We start from the raw sequence: 11,872 nt of genomic DNA on the forward strand, positions 1-11,872 counted from the left end.
GGGTGGTAGGTGAAGGTGAAACGGGGGGGTGAAGTAAAGAGCTGGGAAGTTGATTGGTGAAACAGATAAGGGGCTGGAGCATGGGGAATCTGATAAGGGAGGGTAGAAGACCATTGAAGAAAGGGAAAGGGAGGGGCACAAGAGGGAGGTGGTGGGCAGGGACGGAGATAAAGTGAGAGAGGGAAATGGGAATGGTGAAGGGAGGGGGGCATTAATGTTCATGCCACCAGATTGGAGACTACCCAGACAGAATGTAAGGTATTGCTCCTCCAACCTGAGTGGGCCTCGTCGTGACAGTAGACAATAGGTGCAGAAGTCGGCCATTCGGCCCTTCGAGCCAGTACCGCCATTCACTGTGATCATGGCTGATCATCCACAATCAATATCCAGTTCCTGCCTTATCCCCATAACCTTTGATTCCGCTATCTTTAAGAGCTCTATCCAGGGGAGGCCATGGACCAACATGTTGGAGTTGGAGTGGGAATGGGAAGTAGAATTGAAATGGGTGGCCATTGGGAGATCCCATTTATTTTGGCCCCAAACTGTCCTTCCAGGTGAGGTGACACTTCACCTGTGAGTCTGCTGGGGTCATCTACTGTTTCTAATGTTCCCACTGTGGCCTCCTGTATATCAGTGTGACCCAACGTAGATTGGGAGATGGCTTTGCCGAGCACCTGCGCTCCGTCAGCCAGAAAAGCGGGATCTCCCGGTGGCCACATTCCTTTGTAGGGTCTTGTGCTCAGATACCTTGCATTTTGTATACTAGATGGTGATGCAGCTGGTCAAGATGCTCTCAATGGTGCTCCTGTAAAAATTGATCAGAATGGGGGGGGGGGGGGAGAGCCTCACTCACCCCAATCTCCTCAGGGAATGGAGATGCTCCTGTGCTTTCTTGACTAAAGAGGTGGTGTTGGGGACCAAGTGTGGTCATCATAAACTTGGTGCTCCTAAATTTGCACGTTCATATGCAGTGAGGAATAGTTAGCCTCCACCTTCCTGAAGTCCACAATCACCTCCTTAGCCTTATGAGAAGCAGGGAGGTAATTTCCCTTTCTCCTGTGGTCCACTGTCCTCTTCCATCAGATTTCTCCTTCTTCAGCCCTTTACCTCCTGCACCTTATTGCCCCTTCCTGGCTTCTCACACGAGCCCTGCACGTTTCAATGTACAAGTGACAAATAAAACTGAACTTTAAATCCTTCAAGAACACAATGAGAATGCTATGGTAGTGGAAGGGGTGGCCTGTTATTGAGGTAGAGTTTGGACTGCGCAGGTGAATTCAAGAACCTGATGGTTATGGGAAATCAGTTGTCCCAGAACCTGCTGGTGTGGAACCTCAGGCTTCTGTACCTCCTGCGCGATGGTAGCTGCGGGGAATGGGCATGTGCGAGTGGTGGGAATCCTTGATGATGGATGCTGCCTCCTAGAGGCAGTGCCCCCTGTAGGTGTTGCCAGTGCCATGGAAAGCTTGTGCCCATGATGGACTGGGCTGCATCCACCATTGCTTGCAGCGTCTCGTGTTCCCGTGTGTTGAAAACGCCGTGATGCCAGCAGTCAGAATACTTGCAACACTGCAGCTGTTGAAGTTTGCTGGAGTATTTGGTGATGAGCCAAATTTCCTTAAACTTCTACGAAGGTAGAGGAGCTGGCGTGCATTCTTCGTGGTTGCATCTATGTGCTGGGCCCAGGGTAGATCATTTGATATGTTAAAACCCAGGAAAATGGAACCACGTATTCTTTCCACCTTACCAATGAGAACTGGCTTGTGGTGTCCCAACTTCCCCTCACTGAACTCAGGGACATCTTCAAGGAGCGATGCCTCAACAAGGCAACATCCATCATTAAGGACCCCCATCACCCAGGACTTGCCCTCTTCTCATTGCTACCATCAATGTACATACTCAATCTGTGCTCCAAACCTATTCTGGTACTGCTCCCCAACTTTTCCTTCGGTACATTGACGACTACATTGGTACTGCTTCCTGCACCCATTCTGAGCTCATCAATTTCATCGACTTTACTTCTAACTTCCACCCAACCCTCAAGTTCACTTGGTCTATCTCGGACACTTCTCTCCCCTTTCTCGATCTCTCGGCCTCCATCTCTGGAGACAGACTGTCCACTGACATCTTCTACAAGCCCACTGACTCTCATAACTACCTCAACTATACCTCTTCCCACCCCGCCACACGCAAAAATGCCATTCCCTATTCCCAGTTCCTCCGTCTCCGCTGCATCTGCTCCCAGGATGAGGCTTTCCGTTCCAGGACATCTCAAATGTCCTCTTTCTTTAAGGATCGTGGTTTCCCTTCTGCTGTCATCAATGACGCCCTCACTGCATCTCCTCCATTTCCTACACTTCGGCTCTCACCCCATCCTCCCGCCACCACAACAGGGACAGAGTTCCCCTTGTCCTCACCTACCACCCCACCAGCCTCCGGATCCAGCACATTATCCTCCGCAACTTCTGCCACCTTCAACAGGACCCCACCACTAAGCACATCTTTCCCTCTCCACCCCTCTCCGCTTTTCACAGGGGTCGGTCCCTCCGCAACTCCCTGGTCCACACATCCCTCCCCACGGATCTCTCACCCAGTACTTATCCCTGTAAGCGTAAGTGCTATACCTGTCCCTACACCTCCTCTCTTGCCACCATTCAGGGCCCCAAACAGTCCTTCCAAGTGAGGCAACACTTCACTTATGAGTCTGTTGGGGTCATCTATTGCATCCGGTGCTCCTGGTGCGGCCTCCTCTACATCGGTGAAAACGGACACAGATTGGGGGACGGCTTCGTCGAGCACCTCCGCTCCGTCCGCCAAAACAGACAGGATCTACCAGTAACCACCCACTTCAACTCTGCTTCCCACTCCCATTCAGATTTGTCCATACATGACCTCCTCTACTGCCATGATGAGGCTAAACTCAGGTTGGAGGAGCAACACCTCATATACCGTCTAGGTAGTCTCCAGCCCCTTGGTATGAACATAGAATTTTCCAACTTCCGGTATTTCCCTCTCCCTCCCTTCCTCTATCCCTATGTCACTCTGCCCCCTCCCCCAGCTGCCTATCACCTCTCTCATGGTTCCGCCTCCTTCTACTACCCATTGTGTTTTCCCCTATTCTTTCTTCACCTTTCCTGCCTGTCACCTCCCTGCCTCCCCTCCCCCACCCCTTTATCTTTCCCCTACTGGTTTTTTACCCGGAACCTACCAGCCTTCTCCTTCCCACCCTCCCCCCACCTTCTTTATAGGGCCTCTGCCCCTTCCTTCTACAGTCCTGACGAAGGGTTCTGGCCTGAAACATTGACTGATCGCTTCCAGGGATGCTGCCCAACCTGCTGAGTTCCTCCAGCGTGTTGTGAGTGTTACATATTCAGGACTAGCTTTTCCCCTCTGTCAACAGATTTCTGAATGGATGTTGAAACTATGAACATTACCTCACTACTCTTTTATTTCTACTTCTTGCACTATTTAACTTGTATATATTTACTTTCTGTATTTTACAGTTTTTATTATGTATTTCCATGTACTGCTGTCGCAAAACTACAAATTTTACAATATATGCCGATTAGTTGCTTGGTTTTATTGACAACTGAGCAAGGAGTTGTTGTGACACCACTCAGCCAGGTCTTCTATCTCACTCATTGCCGCCAAGCGATGATACTGGTCTTGCCTTTAACAGTGTACTACCTCCTTGCATTTGCCCTACCCAAGGTGCAACACCTCATGTTTATCTGGGTTAAACTCCATCTGCCATTTCTCTGCCCATATCTGCCACTGATCTATATCACACTGTATTCTTTGCCAGTCTTTTAAACTGACCACAACTCCACTAATCTTGGTATCATCTACAAACCGACTAACCCACCCATCTACATTTTCATCCAGGTGGTTTATGATTATGAGGACACACAGTCCCCTTTTATTGTCATTTAGTAATGCATGCATTAAGAAATGATACAATGTCTTTCCAGAATGATATCACGAAAACACATGACAAACCGACTTAAAAACTAACAAAAAACACATAATTATAACATATAGTTATAACAGTGCAAGGCAATACCGTAATTTGATAAGAACAGACCATGGCACAGTAAAAGTCTCAGAGTCTCTCAAAGTCCCATCATCTCACGCAGACGGTAAACCTCCAGCGCTGCCAACTTGCCGGTGCAGCATCCCGGAAGCATCCGACCACAGTCCGACTCCGAGTCCGTCCGAAAAACTCAGAGCATCCGACCATCTCTTCGACACCGAGCACCATCTCTGCCGAGCGCTTTGACCCCGTCCCCGGCAACAGGCGATACGCAAAACCAAGGATTTGGGGCCTTCATCTCCGGAGATTCTCGATCGCACAATAGCAGTGGCCGCAAAGCAGGCATTTCAGAAGTTACTCCAGATGTTCCTCTGCGCTTCTCACGGCTGTCTCCATCAAATCTGGATTGTGCGCGGCCCCCCTAGCTCATTCGGAATGGCCATGCGCGTTGTGTCGTGCCGCCATCTTCTCCTCCCTCCAATATATACATCACCGACAGCAGAGGTCCCGGCACAGATCCCTGCGGAACTTCACTAATTACAGACCTCCAGCTTAAATATGTCCCTTCAGCCACTACCCTCTGTCTTCTCTGTGCAAGCCAGTTCTGAGTCCCAGCAGCCAATTCACCGTGGACCCCACGCATCTTAATCTTTTAGATTAGCCTCCCATGTGGGACTTTGTCAAGCACTTTACTAAAATCCATGTAGACAACATCCACTGTCTCATCCATCCTCATCCATCTCTGTTCTCACCTCGTTGAAAAACTCAATCATGACTTGCCCCGCACAAAGCCCTGCTGACTCTCCCTGATTAGGCCAGGGGTTTCCAAGTACTCATAAATCCCAACTCTAAGCATTTTCTCTGGTAATTTCCCTACAACTGATGTGAGACTTGCCAGTCTATAGTTCCCAGGATCTTCCCTTGTTCCCTTCTTAAATAGAGGTTCGTTAGCCACTCGCCAGTCCTCTGGGATCTTGCCTATAGCTAGAGAGGACACAAAGATACTAGTCAAAGGCCCAGCAATCTCGTCTCTTGCCTCCTTCAATAACCAGGGGTAAATCCCATCAGGCCCTGGGGACTTATCCACCTTAATACTCATTAGGAGGCCCAACACTTCCTCCCCCTTGAATTCTGAACCCTCTAACATATTTACACACTCGGCACTGATCTCCTGGTCCTCCATATCCTAAGTACTGAAGCAAAGTACTCATTAAGTACCTCACTCACGTTCACTGCATCCAAGCAAATGTTCCCCTCTTTATCCTTCAGTGGCCCTACCCTCTCCCTAGTTATCCTCTTGCTCTTGATATAGGTAGAGAATGTCTTGGGATTTACCGTAATCCTACTTGCCAAGGACTTTTCATGGCCCCTCCTGGCTTTCTTAATTCAGAATCAGAATCAGGTTCATTATCACTGGCATGTGACGTGAAATTTGTTAACTTAGTAGCAGCAGTTCAATGCAATACATAATCTAGCATAGAGAGAAATAAATAAATAAACCAACAGTTAAATAAATAACAATAAATAAACAAGTAAATCAATTACATATATTGAATAGATTATTTAAAAATGTGCAAAAACAGAAATGATGTATATTAAAGTGGGCACGTGGCCAAGTGGTTAAGGCATTGGACTAGCTACCTGAAGGTCGTGAGTTCGATTCCCAGCTGGGCAGCGTGTTGTGTCCTTGAGCAAGGTACTTAATCACACATTGCTCTGCGATGACACCGGTGCCAAGCTGTATGGGTCCTAATGCCCTTCCCTTGGACAACATTGATACTGTGGAGAGGGGAGACTTGCAGCATGGGCAACCGCCGGTCTTCCATACAGCCTGTGCCCTGGAGAGTGAAGACTTTCCAGGCGCAGATCCATGGTCTCACAAGACTAACAGATGCCTTTAACGTATATTAAAAAAGTGAGGTAGTGTCCAAAGCTTCGAAGTCCATTTAGGAATCGGATGGCAGAGGGGAAGAAGCTGTTCCTGAATCACTGAGTGTGTGCCTTCAGGCTTCTGTATCTCCTACCTGATGGTATCAGTGAGAAAAGGGCATGCCCTGGGTGCTGGAGGTCCTTAACAATGGATGCTGCATTTCTGAGACACCGGTCCCTGAAGATGTCCTGGGTACTTTGTAGGCTCACGCCCAAGATGAAGCTGATTAGATTTACAACCTTCTGCAGCTTCTTTTGGTCCTGTGCAGTAGCCCCTCCATACCAGACAGTGATGCAGCCTGTCAGAATGCTCTCCACGGTGCAACTATAGAAGTTTTTGAGTGTATTTGTTGTCATGCCAAATCTCTTCAAACTCCTAATAAAGTATAGCCGCTGTCTTGCCTTCTTTATGACTACATCGATATGTTGGGGCCAGGTTAGATCCTCTTCTTTAGTTATTTTCTGGCTTCTTAATACTCCTGATGTGCTCCACTTGATCCTATGTGTGTATGGAGATTAGATCCGGGGTCTAAGCTTGCAGCCTTGAGGTGCATCTGTGTTAATGGTCTTCAAGGAAGGGAAGGGATGTGGTTACCAATCCTCAGTGATTGAAGTCTGTCGCTGAGGATGTGAAGGATGGAGTTGCAGAGGGAGGTACTGAGGCCCAGGTATTGGAGCTTGGAGAGGATGATTGTGCTGAACACTGACTGTGGTTGATGAACAGCAGCCTAAAGGGACGTGTTCCTGTTGTCCAAGTAGTCCTGAGCGGAGTGAAGAGCTATAGAAATTGCTTCCGCTGTCGATCTGTTGTGGTGGTAGGAGAACTGAGATTCCATAACGTCACAAGTCTCACGGTCTCAGTTTAAATATTTTCAGTGTTTGTAACGCCCTCAGTCCTCTGCAGTAGGTTTCCTAAGATTTCCCACCCCCTCCCCAAACTTCTCTGCACTCATCCTGGGAGTGTGTCTCTTAATTCTAGAAGGAACAACTTCTCCCTGTCAATCTCACCTGGAATCCATGGGTCACGTATTTTGGCCGTGAACTCTCTCGAACTGCGCGTTCCAGCGAGTTAGCTCACTGGGGGTAGTTTCCACAACACGGGAGGCCAGCTGAATGATCCCACTGCCCCTCCCCTGTTCACCGCTTGGACCTGAAATGTATTCTTCACAGAATCATCAACGCCTGGTTTGCATTTGTCCAAACTTGTGGCAATTTAAAATGCCCAATTGGTCTTTGGGATGTGGGAGGAATCTGGGGTACCCAGGGGAAAGCCATCACACATGCATACCACCAAAGACATGTGCATACACACACACACACACACACACACACACACACACACCGGGATCAGGGCTGAACCTTGGTCATTGGGGTGTGAGCACTACCTGCTGTGATACATCTCCCCTTAATTCTCCAGTGCTCAGGCTACATATTTATTGGAATATTTTGCACACCACTTCCAGCTATGTATCATTTTGCAGCTTGTGTCACATTAATTTCTGTAGTACCGACTGCCGCCACCAAGTGGCGCAAGGTACCACTCCATTAAGGTGCAGCTGCGCACCTCTGAGTTTTCAGTCGGACCATCGGTACAGTATTTGGTAAAATGAGTTGGTTATAATTATTACAAAAACTTTAATCGAGGTGCGTGAAATTTTTGTCTCCGCTATATAGAAAAGGTGAATGAATAATAAGAACATGAGCACATCCAAACTCACATTAACATAACACATTGAACACAGATCAAAGATTCAAAGTACATTTATTATCAAGTATGTATGCAGTATACAACCCTGAGATCTATCTTCCCCACAGACAGCCATGAAGAAAAGAAAAACCATGAACCCATTCAAAGAAAACAGCAAACAACTCAACACACAAAAAAAACAATAAATCACATCACGAGCAAATAACACAGAATATTAAACATCAAACCGCAGGATCCTCGAAACAGTCTAGGACTGTTCAGTTCAGTTCAAGTTAGTGCTGTGACTGCGGAGCCAGTCCACCCCAAACAAAATCGCACAAAATAGCAAGAAAAAGGAGTAACCAGAAACCAGAACCACATATAACATGAACTGCAGAGTCCTCTAAAAACAAATCCAATCCACAGACTGCACCAATCAAAACTTGCCCAAGACACACGTCTCCTGCTCCTTCCTCCAGCAGCAAGAGGGAGCGGGAGGCCAGTCAGTCAGATGCAGGCAGACGGTACTGAAGACCCGCTCGCCTTCCGCTCTCCTCCTCGTTGATCTCAATCTTGCTCGACACTTTAATGGGTGTGTTGGTCAAGAAATGGAGCCAATAATGGGTTCACGCCCTGCCATTAGTTTGCACACTCTGTTCTCTACCATGCTGAATGGCCTCAGAGACAGCAATGGCACCAGATCACTCAGCCCAAAAACACGTTGTCAAAATGTAAATTACAGGCTTCAATCACACACAGATTAGTAATAGAAGTATACTTCGGGCCGATACCCTGATAAAGAATCTCAGCCTGAAATGTTGGCTGTTACTACCTTGTGCACCTCTATCTAGTCACCTCTCATCCTCCTTCACGCTAAGAGAAAAGCCCTCACTCACTCATCCTATCTTCATAAGACATGATTCCTAATCCAGGCAGCATCCTGGTAAATCTCATTCGTCCGCCATGGATGCTGTCTGACCTGTACAAGATGATTAACAGTCAACCTTTTGGGCTGAGATCCTTCACCAGGACCCCATCAGGGTATTGACCTAAAATATACTCTACTACTAATCTGTGCGCAAATGGAGCCTGTAATTTACATTTTGTTAATGTGTTCCTCCAGCATTGCATGTGTGTGTGTTGCCTGTATTTTGAAACCTTTTTGTTTTCACTGTTCTTGAACGAATGCAGAGGTAATTCAAACCCAGAATGTGTTGGACTATCAAATGGTTCATGGAATTGCCTGCTGACTCATTTCCTCATGTGGTGGCTTGGGAATGTGACATTTATGTGGGAACTCCCTGCCTTCCAAACTCGATCAAGATGAAATTCCTGTTTCGATTTGGGGCTCTCTTGTGCTGGGGATTTCCAAGCCTCAGCCAGAGCTGGAGGAGGTTCAGAATGAGCAGTGCATTTCACTTACGGCGGTGGCTCATGTGGAAGTAAAACTGTCTGTTGAAGAATGTACGGGACGTGGCTTTAAGGCGAACAAGAACCTAATGGGCAAAGTTGAGGAGATTCAGGGCAAAGTCACAAGTCCTGGTTTTGCAACCACTGATGCCAGGCAGATGATCCCTGAAGAGTATTGACAATGACCAGGGTTCACCCATTTGGCAAAGACACTGCTCGGAAGAAGTAAACCACTTCTGCAGAAAGATTTGCCAAGAACAATCATGGTCATGAAAAGATGGAAGACCATGATCGCCTATGTCATATAACATGACGCATAATGAATGAACGATATATAAATTCCATCACTTTGGACAATATATCTATACAGTATATTATAAATAATAGACAATAGGTGCAGGAGTAGGCCATTCGGCCCTTCGAGCCAGCACCGCCATTCACTGTGATCATGGCTGATCATCCACAATCAGTATCCAGTTCCTGCCTTATCCCCATAACCTTTGATTACGCTATCTTTAAGAGCTCTACCCATCTCTTTCTTGAAAGCATCCAGAGACTTGGCCTCCACAGCCTTCTGGGGCAGAGCATTCCATATATCCACCACTCTCTGGGTGAAAAAGCTTTTCCTCAACTCCGTTCTAAATGGCCTACATCTTATTCTTAAACTGTGGCCTCTGGTTCTGCACTCACCCATTAGCAGAAACATGCTTCCTGCCTCCAGCGTGTCCAATCTCTTAATAATCTTATATGTTTCAATAAGATCCCCTCTCAGCCTTCTAAATTCCAGAGTATACAAGCCCAGTGGCTCCAATCTTTCAACATATGACAGTCCCGCCATCCCAGGAATACTGAGAACATGAGTTGTAGAGACCTTGAAAGTGAGTCTGTAGGTCATAGAATCAGTTCAGATTTGAAGTTTTCCACACTGGTTCGGGAGCCCGATAGTTGTGAGGGCTGTATTCACCACATTCTGTTGATAACATGGAGAGTTGGGGCCCAACAGCCACGTTGTATCCAATTGTTCTTCATCACCTTTTCCCACAAAACATTAAGTTCACTGGAGTGACCTTCCTGAGTACAGCCCACAGCTTTCATGGGTTTTATGGATGGTAAACGGATGGTGGCAGTGTAGCAGAGTCGTTAGCACGGCGCTAGTTCAATTTCCACCACCGTCTGGCAGGAGTTTCTGCATTCTCCCCATGACCGCGTGCGTTTCCTCCGGCAGCTCCAATTTCCTCCTACAGTCCAAAGACCTAGTGGTTGCTAGGCTAATTGGTCATTGTAAATTGTCCCATGATTAGGCTAGAGTTAAGTTGGGGGCTCCCAAATGTGAGAAAATCTGCAGATGCTGAAAACCCGAGGCAAAACACACAAAATGGTGGAGGAAGTCAGCAGGTCAGACAGAATCTAAGGAAATGAACAAACAGTCAACATTTTGGTCTGAGATCCTTCATCGGGACTGGGAAAACTGGGGGTTGCTGGGTGGCATGGCTCGAAGGAACAGAAGGGCCTATTCTGCGAGGTATCTTAATAAATAAATAAATAATGTTGCTTTCCTCAAATTCCCTCACTTTGGACAACTTCCAGGTTCAATATGAGTTTCAGAACCTTTCTAAACTTTACAACAGTTAGGGAAAGGTTTAAGGAAAGTGTAGAAAAGGTTATGAGGGATATGGGCCAAACCCAGGCAAATGGGACTAGCTTGGTTAGCAGAGAGATGTTGGGCCGACTGGCCTGTGTCCACACTGCATTTCTCCACGATTATCACCTCAGAGTATTTCCTCCAAAGCAGAACACCTTGCTGCTTCTAACAGCTGATCTGCCAGCTTGTACTCCCTCCCCCCACACCTTCTTATTTTAGCTTCTGTCCTGTTCTTGTCTTGATCAAGGGCCTCGGCCTGAAACATCAACTCTTTATTCCTTGCCGTAGATGCTGCCTGACCTGCTAAGTTCCTCCAGCATTTTGTGTGTGTTGCTTCTAACAAGTATTGTACCTATATTTGTCCGTGCTACTTCTATGAAAGGTTATTGAAACCTAAAGCAACACACAGAAAATGCTGGTGGAGCTCAGCAGGTCAGGCAGCATCTATGGAAATGAATAAACAGTCGATGTTTCAACTCAGTAGTTTATTGATTTCCTGAACTGCTGGGTTCCTCCAGCATTTTGTGTGTGTTGCTATGGATTTCCACTGTCTGCAGACTTTCTCTTGTTATTATTGACACTGGGTACCCATTCTGGAATACGGAAGGTTTCGTTCTCCACAAGTCAAGGTAGAGTAACGGTTAGCGCAGCACTTCACGGTGCCAGCGACACGGGTTCAATCCCCACCGCTGACTGTAAGGAGTTTGTACATTCTCCCCGTGACCTCATGGGTTTCCTCCGGGTGCTCCGGTTTCCTCCCACAGTCCAAAGGCGTACGGAATGAGAATTTGGTTTAATATCAACGGCATATGTCATGACATTTGTCGCTCTGCAGGAGCAGGACAATGCAATACATAGTGAGTTGTGAGCATGTTATATTGGCGTCAGAAGCGTAGCGATACTTGTAATAGCGACAGCGATAGTCTGCCCCCCAGCACATTCTTGGACAAAACAGTGCACATGACAAATAAAGCTAATCTTTTTTTATTTCTTTCTATTTCTGGCCTCTTCAACTGAACTCTGTGCTTATTGGCACAGCTCCCAAAAGTTAGACATACTCGCTTCGATCAACTTTACTCTTGGAATTCTCCCAAACCAACAGCTGAAAATCTAATTTTCAATAAAAAAAATCTAATTCTTCAACCAACACAAACTGAGATGGGTTTTCATC

Source organism: Mobula birostris, chromosome 14 (genome assembly GCF_030028105.1).
Source record: "Mobula birostris isolate sMobBir1 chromosome 14, sMobBir1.hap1, whole genome shotgun sequence".
In the NCBI taxonomy this organism is placed as follows: domain Eukaryota; kingdom Metazoa; phylum Chordata; class Chondrichthyes; order Myliobatiformes; family Myliobatidae; genus Mobula; species Mobula birostris.